Source organism: Priapulus caudatus, unplaced genomic scaffold (genome assembly GCF_000485595.1).
Source record: "Priapulus caudatus unplaced genomic scaffold, Priapulus_caudatus-5.0.1 Scaffold255, whole genome shotgun sequence".
Classification (NCBI taxonomy): Eukaryota; Metazoa; Priapulida; class Priapulimorpha; order Priapulimorphida; family Priapulidae; genus Priapulus; species Priapulus caudatus.
In genome coordinates, this window is record NW_014577316.1 from 335,553 (window position 1) to 350,552 (window position 15,000).

Sequence of the window (15,000 nt, forward strand, 5' to 3'; positions counted from 1 at the left end):
GAGAGGGAGAGGGAGAGGGAGCTGGAGAAAGAGAAGGAGAGGGAGAGGAAGAAGGAAAGAGAAGAAGAGAGAGAGGGAGAGAGAGAAGAACACGGAGAGGGAGAGGGAGAAGGAGAAGGAGATGGAGAGTGAGAAGGAGAGGGAGAGGAAGAAGGAAAGAGAAGAAGAGAGAGAGGGAGAGAAAGAAGAACACGGAGAGGGAGAGGGAGAGGGAGAGGGAGCGGGAGAAAGAGAAGGAGAGGGAGAGGAAGAAGGAAAGAGAAGAAGAGAGAGAGGGAGAGAGAGAAGAACACGGAGAGGGAGAGGGAGAAGGAGAAGGAGATGGAGAGTGAGAAGGAGAGGGAGAAGTAGATGGAGAGAGAAAAGACGGACTTACGTACTGTTGTGCGTATGTATGTTGTAACATATATATATATATATTAGAATAAATTCATCTATATTACACACGGCGTGTATATATATAGAAGCACGTCCGCATGAACACAAGCAGAGAGCGATAATAATACTCACTCCCCGTGTGTCGCATTCAACGTTATGCTAATTATAAATGATGCAATTTCTAGCAAAACCGACTCACTCACGCTTCTCCATTGTCAGTTCTTCGTATTCTTGCTACAGGAGCAGTAATGGATATATGCGATCAGGACGCACGCACGCGTGATTGCTGCACCGAAATACACGGAATGTTATCAACGAGGGAAATATGTCCGAGAGAGAAACTTCATATTTTTTTACTAATGATTTCACGGGGAAAAAATTTCCGCTGCGATTTTGCCGCTATAGGTGTAATTAAATCGCATCTGGCATGGAATAGATAGAAGAATAATAGATCAAATAGACTAATTATTTGTGAATTATGGTTTGTGAAAGAAAGCTAGGTATCATTTCGATTGAATATTGTTGAAGTATTGTTATAATTTTCTATTATTGTAGTCGGTGAAGTTTCGTGGTGAATGTTCGGTCAGTTTATGACGGAATTGTAGGGCTACACATTCATGCGTGCGACGTGTGTGTGTGTGTGTGTGTGTGTGTGTGTGTGTGTGTGTGTGTGTGTGTGTGTGTGTGTGTGTGGGTGCACAATCTCTGATCTTATAGCTATCGCGTCCTCAAAATTGTGACTTCAAGCGTGTGATTCTAGAACCTGTGAGCTTTTAACGTGTCTATAGTAACTCCGACATTCGAACGAGTCTCCAAAAGTTACGTTATCCTATAGTGTTCTTGGAAAAACTGTGACGGCCTATAGTCTGTCTGAAAGGTCTGTGACATTTCAATCATGTCTGTCTCTAAAAGCTGCGACCTTTAAGCGTGTTTTTACACGCTCTGTGGGCGTGTCTCTAGAACCCGTGAATTTAAAGCTTTTCTCAACAACCCGTGTATTTTACGCTACAGCGCTAGCAGGCGTTAGGCACAGCGATTGATGGTGATTCGCAGACGAACCGTGTAATTTCCAAGCCATACGCCCCGCAGTTTAGTTCAGCACGGATGCTATAGGAGGAAATAAACGTCGAAGAGAAATAGCATCAAGTAACGAACTTACTTTCGAACGGAATACGAATTACGCATTGTCGCACAAATGAGAAACAACGACGGAGATTTTCCATTGACATTTCCTCATGACGCTGAGAACAGACAGAAGTCTGATGGCCTCTCAAACGTGTTCAGACTTGGCATCGTGCGTCGGCGGATAATCATGAAATGGAGGACGCTGTTCGAGATTTCAGTACTGGTATATTGCTATTCGACACATAAGGCTTGGGTGTATTTCGAATAGCCACATACATGGTATATAAAAACGACAGCAGAGCTCAGCGTGAGTGTGTATTAATTAATCTCTCTACGGACAGAGTGCGGCTAACAGGCGGTACACTGACGCAGCCGTAAGCCCGTTAGGCGGCATAGTACGGCGATGGGAAAGATGGAATGCTGATCTAATGCCGCTTTCCAATTAAATGGCGAGCAGCCGCCGGTTTAACCGCCTGCGTGGCAACGCTGGATCCTGCTAACAACATGAATAGCCATCGTGAAACATGAGATTGCTAAATTGATGGCGGGGAATAAACGACCTTCGCTACCTTTTCGTTCGCCGCCCAGTTAGTGTGTGTGTGTGTGTGTGTGTGTGTGTGTGTGTGTGTGTGTGTGTGTGTGTGTGTGTGTGTGTGTGTGTGTGTGTGTGTGTATGTGTGTGTGTGTGTTTATGTGTATGTGTGTTTGTCCGTGTGTGCGTGCGCCCGCGCGTGCGTGTGCACGTACCTGCGTGCGCGTATGCATGTGAGCATGCATGCTATAGTATAGAGGCGACGTAGCGCGTGTACACGATGCATGCGCGTGACTCCACACGTCTAAATGATCTTTAGATGAGTAGCTGAATGATATTGAAAAACGTGTGCGCGTGCAGCACCAAGATAAATGGCTGCTTCAATTACTACGGCCATAGTAGCGTACACGAGCTGTTAAAACACGATATTATCATCTTCTTCTAAAATGCAGCACAATCATCAACATGCATCGGCAGCCATTCATAAAATATCACTATATAGTCTGTAATACAATGTAATACAATGTATCGCATTCATCCTCTCTAGTAGAGCTGCACGCACTTAGCAATTAGGTATCGGCAATTCCCCTTTCAGGGTACTGAGAGATTAAATCTTTTCTCCCTTCAGCTCGTTACCTCTGCATTGAGTGAGGTGTGAGATAGCATCTGTTCGTGTAGTGCTTGAATATTGACGACAAAAAAAGGCGTTTCTGGGGACGGTATAGGACGTTTGAGGACGTTTAAAGTTTCATGATTTCATCGAATCGTTTCCACGTGAAATATCGGATCTACATCGTACCCCCGTAGCTGGCATGCACCCGCCTGAGGTGAGCTTTTATAATAGAGTGGAAATACTTCATGCATACTTTCACAGTTTTCACAGCATTACTTCCATTGTTTCGCAACGTGGCGGTTGAGTTTAGGCTATTTCCCATGTGCGTCGCTTCTGCCTCGGACACTCAGTGACCAGTACACGCCGCATCGCCACCTAGTATGCACTGTGCTATGTTAGCATATATAAATTTGATATAACTGGTAGACGCAAATCTGTGATGAAACTACTTGTTTAAATTATGCGTTCGTTATCTACGTTAATTATGCAATTAATACCAAAAAAACAATAGTCTCTCGTGTATATTTATTCGTTCGTCATAACTGCGGTAAAATTGAAGTTAAAATATTGCCGTCTTATTACGAACACACTGCGTGATATGACACGTGACCACTATTAAATCACTACCGGTTCATTACCCTGTTAGGTTAGAGGATGTAACGCGTCATCGGCCGACCAATCGGAGGGCCCGCAGCTCGTGCACTAAAGCTGACGCGACGTTTTGTGGTTGCATAATTTAGGCTGGCTATCGTGTGTGGCAATGACATGCACATGGAGATGGGTGGATGGTTACTGGTAATTTAAAACGAATTCTTTCAATATATGACCCCCATTCGACTGCACGACTGTTTTTCAGGCACAAATGTGGTGTCGGTTAGTAAATTCGCGATATTTTTTTAAAACGCTGGACAACATATGTCATAACTCTCATGGTGCACAGCTGAAGTACATGGCTACCTAGCTTTAATATTGCCACTCGGCCGAAAACGGTCGAAATACTATTTTTCAGTTCCTGAAATTCAATTCTTAAGTATAGGATCCTATGAAGGATTTAATAGTGGTCTGTTCTCATATTTACCTCCGCCAGGGGCTTGGCGGAGGTTATGTTTTCACCGGCGTGTCTTTGAGTGTTGGTTTGTGTGTTTGTGGGTTTGTGTGTTACCATGCACGTTTCAGTTCACTTCCGCTAGGTGCGCTGGCTGTAGACTTACAAACACGCAACCACAGGCTAAGGGGCAACCACAGTCCTCCCCCACCTGCACGCTCGCCCTAATCCGGATCCAATTAATTATTTAATTAATTAATTAATTAATTAATAACACTTTCACATTGAGTAGAATTCCAGGCTGCCTTGCGGATGTCCTGTACTCTCCGAGATGCCTGGTTTTACTAAATGCAACTGTTCTCCAAGCGTAGCTATGCGCGCGCCAACTAATGCTCTTTCGTTTTCGCGTTAACGTTTGAAACTTAGATTTTGCAGTATACGCTGTTTCATTAACGCTATCATTATTCGCTAACAACGGCTACGCTACTTTTGCGGTCTCACGCTCAGCGTCCGCATCAGCACAGTAACGTCTGCTCTAGGATGCCGCGCTGTTACTATCCTGCCAACGAATTTCATATCGGCTGTAATTGCGGCTCTCAGCAGCCGCGCCGATACAGCTAATAATTGCGCGATGCGACGAGCCGAGGCGCCAGGCGTCTCAACGTGGAGAGGTGAAGTCGAGACGCAGAGCAGAACAGGTGCAGTATACCACGGACATTCACATATCGCCCGATGCAATGCGATCCCTACCTCAGTGCAACCGCGCTTTTATCCTGCAGCACACGGGTCAGTTGGTGCTGTACTCACTCTAACATATCACCTTATCACTTATATATTACCTACCTTAATCTTACTTAATACCTTAAATATACCTTTTACCGTTATTGAATCACGATCCACTATATATATAAGAATGTGCTCACACATCATAAACGTAGTCACTATACTAATTTCTGTCAGCGTGCTAAGCAATGTATAACTTTTCCTACTGTTTGTTTGTGTGGTGTGTGTGTTGCGTTGGTGTTGTGTGTGTGTGGTGTGTGTGTGTGTGTGTGTGTGTGTGTGTGTGTTGTTGTGTGTGTGTGTTGTGGTGTGTGGTGACATGTGTGTGCGTGTGTGTGTGTGTGTGTGTGTGTGTGTGATGTGTATGTGTGCGTGCACAATCTCTGATCTTATAGCTATCGCGTCCATCAAATTGTGACTTCAAGCGTGTGACTTCCTAGAACCTGTGAGCTTTTTAACGGTGTCTATGAAGTAACCCGACATTTCGATTACGAGTCTCCGAAGAGTTGCGTTTTATTCTATAGTTGTCTCTTGTGGGGACATATTACTGTGACGTCGCGCGCTTATTAGTCTGTCCTGAATAGGTCCTGTGACATTTCAATCATGTCCTGTCCTCTAAACTGCGGACCTTTAAGCGTGTTTTTTTATTCACGCTCGTGTGCGGCTGCTGCCTGCTAGAACCCCGTAATTTAGCAGCCTTTTCTCAACACCCGTGTTTTTACGCTAGCACGGGAGCGTAAGCAGCGCGTTTAGGCACTTTTTTTTTTCTTTCGCTGGATTGTATTGTGCATATTTTGTTTTCGCCAGACGAACGTTCGTTGTAATTTCCTTATACGCCATACCCCCGCTAGTTTAGTTCAGCACGGATGCTATAGGAGGAAATTTATTTAACCGTTTGTCGAAGAAGAAATACATCAAGTAACGAACTTACTTTCCGAAATCGGACAATTACGAAATTAACGCATTGAGTTCGCCAGCTTAAATGAGAAACAACGACTGGAGATTTTCTTCCATTGGACATTTTCCTCATGACGCTGAGAAGACAGACTAGATAGTCTTGATGGCCTTCTTTTTTTCAAGACGGTTCATGAATTGGCATCGTGCGTCGGTTCTTCATTATAATATTCTGGCTGTGGGATAATCGATTGAAGATGGAGGTACGTTTTGTCTTTTTATTTTTGTCAGGGTCGTCTGTTCGCAGAATTTCAGTAACTGGTAATGAGATCTTGTTTTAGTCTTTATTCTCCGACACCATAAGCTTTGGGTGTATTCGCCAATAGGGCCACATACATGAGTATATATATATATATATATATATATAAATATATATAATATATACTGGGATAATTACTAGTTATTATATATTATATCTATGTATGTATATATAGCATACGGTATCATGATATTATGTGTGAGACTAACGAGGGGGTTCTCTGTATTGGGGTTGATCATGGTTCAGGTGTGTTGAAGTCGTTGGTTTATAGTCATGATTTGTTCATCGTATAACTTTCAACACAGAAGAATAAGGATTTGTGGGTGTTGACGCTGCATAGCTTGTGGGCCGCAGCGTTGCCAAATGGGAGTTTAACTTCGTCTGCTGTTGAGCTTAGGTTTACTGTCAGTGGATATCGTTGCTTTGATCAGAATTGGATGGGTGTGGTTTTTTTGCTGTGTCTGGTTGCTTGGTTTCGGTGTGGTTTAGTAAGAGTGATGGTCGCAGTATGAGGGCGTACTTCGCGCGTGGCGCGCGTGTCTAAAATGAGAGTCATAGCCGGTGGGTGTCGGTCGGAGCAGCGTTCGGTCGTGTCTGACGTTTGGTTTTTGATTATGTATTCATTGTCATGAACAAACGGTGGGGAGGGAGTCGAGTCTCCTCTTGTGGCTTTCGGTTTTAGTTAGAGACTCTAATCCGCGTCCGCATTTCGTTGGCCGCAGGCGGTGGAGTATCGTTTGGGTCAACACGTAAGGTAAATACTGTGAGTTAACGCCGAGAATCGTGACCCGTGCTGTGTTGCAATTTTTAAAAGTCTATGCTAAGGCCATCAGTTGGGAACATATAAACCTACTGTGGTAGTCGATATATTAGAGAAACACATGTGAGACGACAATCCAAAAGAACTTCAACGTGATTATGCCCGATAATCGGGCGGGGCAGCTATTAAATTAGAACAATATATCATTAAAGCCATGGCTTATCATTAATCATCCTCCCGAGGTCGTTCTCCTTATTTTTTCCGCTCTGACGCACTACAGTATCCTTACGGGTACTTTGCTCTATGCGTAACAGGCATTAGTGTCTAAGTGTTTGGCTAGACATATACAATTGAATGCTCTGTACACTCGCGTATTAAAAAAGGAAAAAACGATTGAAATCTGTCTTGTTAGCATCGTGTTGGCGCGGTTGCTGTGATGATACCAATTGTTTCTCGGCTAAAAAGAAAAAAAAAAAAAAACCCGCGCTTCCTGTAATTGTGACATTATTTGATAACTTTGAATTAAAGTAATGAAAGATTAGTATTATATAATATTTAGATTATATAGATAGATAGATAGATAGATGGATTAATTGTTAAGAGACAGAAGTAGATAGATAAATATGAATAGATAGATAGAAAATAGAATACGATAGATAGATTAGTATTTAGATACGTATAGACACGAGTAGATTAGATAAATAGATAAATAGATAGATAGATAGATAGATAAAGTAGAGGGTAGATTAGAAGATCGATATATATAGATAGATAGATATGAGTAGATAGATAGAGTAGAGTAGATAGATAGATAGGATAAGATAGATAGCATTAGATATGGATAAATAATTTAGAGTAACTCAGATAAAAGTAAGATAGATAGATAGATAGGATAGATAATACAATGCGGTTTAGAATTAGATAAACATGTCAGATAGATAATACGCGTACTCGCAGTGTTTGCGGCCGGTCTCAGCGTGCAGCGACGATTTCGGGGTATTGTTAGGAAACTGCGAGCTAGGTCCTGGTAATTCTTGACCGGTCTGTACTCTTGCTGTCTCGAAGCGGTTTCTGGGTCCGTAAGCGATCTTGAAGAACGCCGTGGCGGCCGTATCGGGGGTTCGCTGCCGCTTTACAAGGTAGACGCCAGCGTGAACGTAGAGCGGTAGTGAGTAGCCGTGCTCTGCTGCTGCTGTCCGTGTTTACCTTGGTCGTCTGCATCGGCCACGGGGTCGTGTTTCGCGAGAGGACGGTAGAAGTACAATCTGGCAAATGTCTGGCCGGTGCGCCTTCAGGTGACAACACGTGCGCGTTATATATAATATATATATATATAATTATCAATTTATTATTTTGTATACGTTAGTATAAGCTATATATATTAAGAATCTATAATATAGTTATGTGTACGAGACGGAAAATTTTTTTCTTTTAAAATCCGTACGAGAGCGCCGTTGTGTGTTCTTATGCGAGGAGTTATCGATGCGTGATCGATGTTTCCTGCGTGCAAGTGTCACTTCATTATATCCATTCCGGGCTTCAGCGACGATTCAGTGATTGAGTGATCGATTAGATTATGTCGCCATGCTGCAAATCGCTCGAGTGGTGGCGGAATGTGCAAATGAGGGCGTCTGCTCGCAAACGAACGTAGGAATGAATTCCAACGAGCCTCTCTAGCCGTGTTGTAACGTCGCTGGAGGGCAGCGATTAGTAGTTGGTTTCCTTCTTTCAGCTCAACTCTGAGCAGCTCGTAAAGCTGCTATCTTCATTCTATTCTTCATCTAGTTAACGTAACGGATGCTGTTGCTGTTTTTACTACTATTCCTACTACTACTCTCGCTACTGTTGTTACCGCTGCTGCTGCTGCGGCCACCGCAGTAGCTATTGTTGTTTCTGCTGTGCTGCTGCTGCTGCTGCTGTCTCGCATGTAAACACACGGGCGCGTTGTTTGTGCTTGGCTGCGTATACGTGATTCACATTCACCTCGCTGCTCTCTCGCTCGCAAAATATTGCCGTCAATAAGACACACGCACACACACGCACACGCGCGAGGGCACGGTCCGGATGGCGACCCAGGCAGGCTCTACGCGATGTTCGAGCTACCTCTCGTTATGCTCCCCAGAGAATGTCGCGAGCGCAGTACGCACACTCCTCTTCCTTCCACGGCCGCGACGCGAGTGCGACTAGCCCGTAGTGGCTTCCGCGCCGGTCGGCTGTTGAACGCATTCCCCGCACGTGCACGCGGAGTAAACGCTCGTACCTGGGCGGCGCGCGCGCACACGCTATACCTGCACAGCAACGAGCAGCAGCGCTCGAGCTACCCGCGGCGCGCACGTCACACACACACACACACACACACACACACACGCCCACAGAACGGCTCGCTGCAGGAGCGCGAGAAGGCGCGCAAACGCTCACACACAGGCGCAGAGCGAGCACGCAGACGCACGCCTGTATGTGCGCGCACACTGCTGCTGCTGCTGCTATGTAGACGCGGAGAATGAGGTTTCGTGTGAGGCTCTGCTGCATGCGCACGCCTGCATGTGCCGCTGTTTCAGGAGAGAACTGCTCGATGGCGAAATTACCCGGACACTCGGCGTGCATCTGCAAACAGTTGCCCTACAGTCCGCGGCTAGGCACGCTGGGCTCGGGCATTGCCCTGGACGTAGTCAGACCACGGCGCTGCCGCTGCTGCTTCCCACCGGCAGACGGAGCTATACCCTCGACGCTAGACGGCTCGACGCTACAGCTGCGTACGTGCGTGTGTGTCTATGTGTCTGTAGGGCGAGGGCATTGATGTTCCAGCATCCTTCCTTCGGCGTCAATGCGATAATTAACAGATCAACCGCTATGCGAGTCCGCAGGTCGGAATACTAATAAGTCTTCTCCCGCTCATGTGACGTCTGCGCGGTGCATCCGTGCTACGGGCACACTCCCGCTATCCACCTAACGCGCGTGTTGCTGTGCGCGCGACAGAGAGGCTGGAGGGCTCGCGCACTTGCCGGTCTACGATACGCGACGCTATGCTTTACTTGAAGCGCGCACGAATCGATATGTGCGCGACGCAATTAATACAGATGTCACCTAACGAGACATGATTGTTACACACACACACACACACACACAGGCGCATGCACACGTATGAATACACACACGCGCACATACACATGCACGCGCACGCACGCGTGCGCGGGCGTCAGTAGACACGTAGGTATGCACAAACGAACATACGCATAGAGCACATCCACACAGCCGTTGAATTGAAATCTGAGAGCCAGAGCGTTGACGATTTCAAAGAGGCCTGTGAATACAATAGTTCCTCGCGCGGAGGAACCTTGCATTTACACATGCGTCCACTCCTATCACTACACACTCGCGAGGTTTTGCTTATAGCGCATACATGCCCTATACGATTTCGCGAACAGAGAGTACATAGGTGGCTGATGAACACAGAAGAAGACACAATCCGTGTCTAATGAAACGGAGCTCTATAGACGGCACTCACCACTTTATTCGGGCGCGTCAAAAGCGAGCACTCTGTATAGCTAAATGCTCCACACAAAGCCCGCTATAGAGAGCGAGAGAGAGAGAGAGAGAGAGAGAGAGAGAGAGAGAGAGAGAGAGAGAGAGAGAGAGAGAGAGAGAGGAAGAAGGAGAGAGACAGACGGGGGAGATGTGTGTGTGTGTGTGTGTGTGTGTCGTGTGTGTGAGATGAGAGAGAGAATGAGAGAGAGAAGGACAGAAAGAGAGAGAGAGAGAGGGAATAGGAGAGAGAGAGAGAGAGGGAATAGGAGAAGGAGAGAGAGAGAGAGAAAGAGAAAGAGAAAGAGAGAACGCGAAAAAAAGAGAGAATATGCGTGAGAGAGAAAGGAAGAGAAAGAGAGAGAGAGGGGGGAATAAGACAGAGAGAGAGAGAGAGAGAGAGAAAAAAAAAGAGAAAGAAAGGGAAAGAAAGTAAGAGAGAGATGAGAGAGAGGGGATGAGAGAGAGAGAGAGAGAGAGAGAGGCAGAAAGCGAGAGAGGGGGAATGCGAGAGAGTGCGCGCGCGAAGCCACTAGCAGCTGCTGTGCCGACGTGCTGCTAATTAAGAGAGAGCGACGTGCTCAATCACTGTCGCGCGCCGACATCAAACCAACTTCTTACGGCAGCACAACACGCTGCGAGGGGCGACACGCGCGCGCAATAGTAAACACAGCGTGATTATTTTACGTGGTTATAGATTTTTTTAACGCCAACGTTTAAGATCGCAGGCGACCATTACCGATTCACGCCGCTTGCTTGCTTCTCTCACTCCGCACGCGCACGCGAGTCTATATAATGACGCGTGTCGTTAGCGTTCTCGCGCCTACTACTGTTAACTTGATATCGATCGTTTCGTTGGAGAATCGTGGCATTAATGCGATAACAACCTGGAGCCCGTTGTCAGAAACAAAATTAGTCTTAACATTAGTCTTAACAATAACATTTTCTCGTAGACCGTCGACAGCGCTTTGTTTCGTATTGTTGTCAGGAAATCTGCTACAATTTTTCATTCAGGTAACTTCGCAGCGTTTCTGTTGACGGTCTAAGAGAAAAAGTAAATGTTAAGACTAATGTTAAGACTAATTTTGTTTCTGACAATGGGGCCCTGACGCGGAAGTGAAAGGCGTCGGTGAATTTTACAGCGTACTATTTTCGTAATCGGGAAGTTGTTCTGTTTTAGCATGTGCATGAAAGCGTACATAACCTATATATGCGTGCATGCACCCATACTACACACAGACACATGAGCGCGCACATGAGCGCATGCACGCGCGCACGGACACACAATGATCCATTCTGCCGCGTCGCCGATTTAAAGGCGTCTTCGCAGATACACTCTCAGTCTTTGCGGCCTAAAAAGATGGAGAGATGAGAGGAGATTACACTATAGGTAGATTAGAATGCCTTCTTACCATGTTACGAATCGAAGCATCTAAAGAAACAGGTACGTAAATGAAAGTGTCAATGACACTATAGCTCACGTTGGGTGTGATAGAAGAGAGAGATGATATTTAAAATTTGGTAAGTGTTTTATTTATGACGGACCAAAATGTGATCAAATGTCCTTATTCCCTGTTTTATACTAATAGAAATTTCACTGCTTTGTTTCAGGGTTAGTTTCGATGCGAAAATAAAAGTTTCAGATCTGAAAGTCTGAAATCTGGGCGAGAGATGGCACTACGCCTAAATGATCGCCATTTCGGTTTTCGATTATCGCTCAAATATAAGCAATAAAATATTCCAGTCAAATTATTGTAACGAAGAATCAAAAACACAATATTACACGTAGGTATGATTAGGTAGGTAGGTAGGTAGGTAGGTAAATTTAACAAAATCGAATGAATCTAGATGGCCATTTTCAGTTTTGCCAAAAAGTGAGCGTGGCTCGAAAGTAGGTCGACTGGCGTGCTCCAAAATAGGTCGTTCAAATCCCTCCCATAGGAGTAACAACTGTATGCAATTTGAAACATGTGGGTAAAACGGTTCTTGAGTTATCGTTGACTGTAGGCAGACACTAAAGTTCATAGTGAAATTGGCAAAATCTACCTACTTTGCATAATAATAAAAAAAAATCAAAACCCGTGTGATATGTTTTGGGGCCAGCTGGGCCCGTTGTCAGAAACTTCGTAAAGTTACGATTAATTTTAAGTCTAATGTTAATGTTAAGGTTAATTTTAATAGCGTTGCCAGAAACCAACTTAAACTAAACTTACTTAAGTGAAAACTTACGATAACATGAACTTCATAATTTCATGTCACAAGGGTGCTGATTGGATGAGAATCGATCACAAAATTCAAATTCATACACATTTATTGTACATCACAGTAATTTATGCATATTATGATGGCTAACCACATATAAATAATATTTGATGAAAAATTACGTGGTCATGAAATTATTCTGCACAACAAGACAAATTCTCACACTGTAACGCGAGACGCGAGAATCGTGACAAGCGTTGCAAACCTTTAAAACAAGAGAACAAATGCCATACGTCATTTGTAAATGTATTGTTTTGTTTTATTAGCGGTAGATAATTAATGATTTTGACGTGTTTTTTAAGAAAAACACACATTTTATTCATTATTATAAAATATAATATCACTATAATTGTAATTCGTAGTGTAAATGTGTTATTTTCAACTTAATATTAAAGTTAAGGGAGGGTCTAAGATCTCTTAAGTTAAGAGAAAAGTTACGAGAATTTTTAATTCTCTTAACTTTACGAAGTTTCTGGCAACGCTTTAAGAAAAAAAGTTCATGTTAAGGTTAATGTTAAGACTAATTTTTTTCTGACAACGGGCCCCTGACCTTATTCATTCACATACCAAAAATGAGCAATATTCGTTGAACCTGAACTGACTTATGGCCATTTCCATTTTTGCCAAAAAGTGGGCGTGGCTCGAAAGTTGGTCGACTGGCGTGCTCCAAAATAGGACGTTCAAATCTCTCCCATAGGAGTAACAACTGTATGCAATTTGAAACATGTGGGTCAAACGGTTCTTGAGTTATCGTTGACCGTAGGCAGACACTGAAATGCATAGTGAAATTGGCCAAATCTACCTAATTTGCATAATTTAAAAAAATATCAAAACCTTTGTGATATGTTTTGTGGCTAGTCCTTATTCATTCACATACCAAAAATTAGCAAAATCCGTTGAACCTGAACTGACTTATGGCCATTTTCAGTTTTGCCAAAAAGTGGGCGTGGCTCGAAAGTAGGTCAACTGGCGTGCTCCAAAATAGGACGTTCACATCTCTCCCATAGGAGTAACAACTGTATGCAATTTGAAACATGTGGGTCAAATTGTTCTCAAGTTATCGTTGACCGTAGCCAAATGTTGACGGACGGACAGACATACGACGGGCGACACCCCATGGCAATAGCTCATCTTGACGATGTCAAGGCGAGCTAAAAATTACTCTGAAACGAGAGAGACGAAACCTACCAGTAACCGGACGGAGTGTCACATCACACAAAGCATGTAAATAATGTCGTTGCCAGCTCATCCGTGTATATGACAACCCCCCCACCCACCCCACAGAGAGGGGGAGTTTTTACGCTTATGATGAGACGACCCTAACTTCATTTTGCTTGCTCAGTCGACTTTGATTTTTATAGCGTGAATTCTCATCAACGCGGATGTAATATCCTAACATGCCCATTCTCCGCCATGTCTTCGGGTTGCTGGAGACAATTCCCCGTAGACGTTTGTATTTATTCGAGCTTAATAAATAACTTAATAACGCTTGGCCATAACGCGGCTTTTATAACCAGCTCTAGAAGCTTACGATTGTGGGTATATCTGTGCGTGCGTGCGCGCGTGATGGCGCGTGTGTGAGCCCGTTTGTCTATGTGTCTATATTATGCGCGTGTGCGCGTGCGTGCATGTGTGCGTGTGCTGGTTCTTGCAAATAAATCTCACAATCCCATAAATGTCAGTGCATCACGCCAATTTTTTTCCGGGTATGGAATTGACTCTATAACGAGAATGATTGTAAGCTTCGAGTCATGTAGCGGGCAGGGACGTAAAATTTCGGATTCCGTTGATTAAAAGACGAAGTTTCGTCGTTCATATCGTTTTCTCTAACTAAAGATACTCGTTTTCGTCGAAGTTACGACAGATCTAAATTGGAACATATTATTTTACTCTCCTTCGGCGACACACCGATATTGCTTTAAGTTTCGGGTAGCGTAATAAAAATACTACCCGCACGAAATTGAACCGTTGTAACAAACACGAATACATCAGAATGATTCATTTCACTGACAAGACATTGTTGCGTTAGTTCAAAATTGAGTACGATCTTTAAATTGTACTGCTGGCTCATAGCTGTATGAAATTGATTACGTACTGAGGCAGATCAATCATTTGCCTCCCCAACTAACGAATGAATATCTGTACCCGATATATTGCCAACCTGCATGTTTGATATGTACGTTATTGGGTCTGCTGTTTAAGGGCTTATATTAATTACTATCGGGATACCCGGCGTTGCCCGGGGAACTCAGTGGCGTTACTCAGTTGGTGACCGCTTGGTTGAAAGGAAAATATCCAAAAAAATCTAACTATCTATCTATCCATGCATCCATCCATGCATCTATCCCATTCCATGCCATCCCATTCCATCCCATTCCATCCCATCGCACCGCATCCCATTCCATCCCATCCCATCCCATATCCCATCCCATCCCCATTCCATCTCATGCCATCCCATGCCATCCCATGACATGCCATGCCATCCCATGCCATCCCATCCCATCGCACCGCATCCCATCCCATCCCATCGCACCGCATCCCATCCCATCCCATCCCATCCCATGCCATGCCATCTCATCCCATGCCATCCCATGCCATCCCATTCCAAACAGTAAAAAATAATAAGAAAGCAAAAGATAAAAGACATAAAAAATAAAAAATAAAAAGTAAAATTAATACATACTAAAGCGGTAGGTAAAGGGAAAAAAAGGAAAAAAAGGTGAAAATAAGTTCACCAGCTGGGACTCAAATCCGGAATCCCGGTGTA

General features: G+C 44.3%; 1 long non-coding RNA gene across 1 annotated transcript in view; it reads right to left on the reverse strand.

The window, feature by feature from the left end:
• LOC106808148 overlaps nt 1-7,443 on the reverse strand; it is a 34,033-nt gene extending 26,590 nt beyond the window's left edge. The window contains exon 1 of the long non-coding RNA XR_001393753.1: nt 7,401-7,443. This is a non-coding gene — a long non-coding RNA (uncharacterized LOC106808148). The remainder of the gene's footprint in view (nt 1-7,400) is intronic.
• Between the last annotated feature and the right edge of the window lie 7,557 nt (nt 7,444-15,000).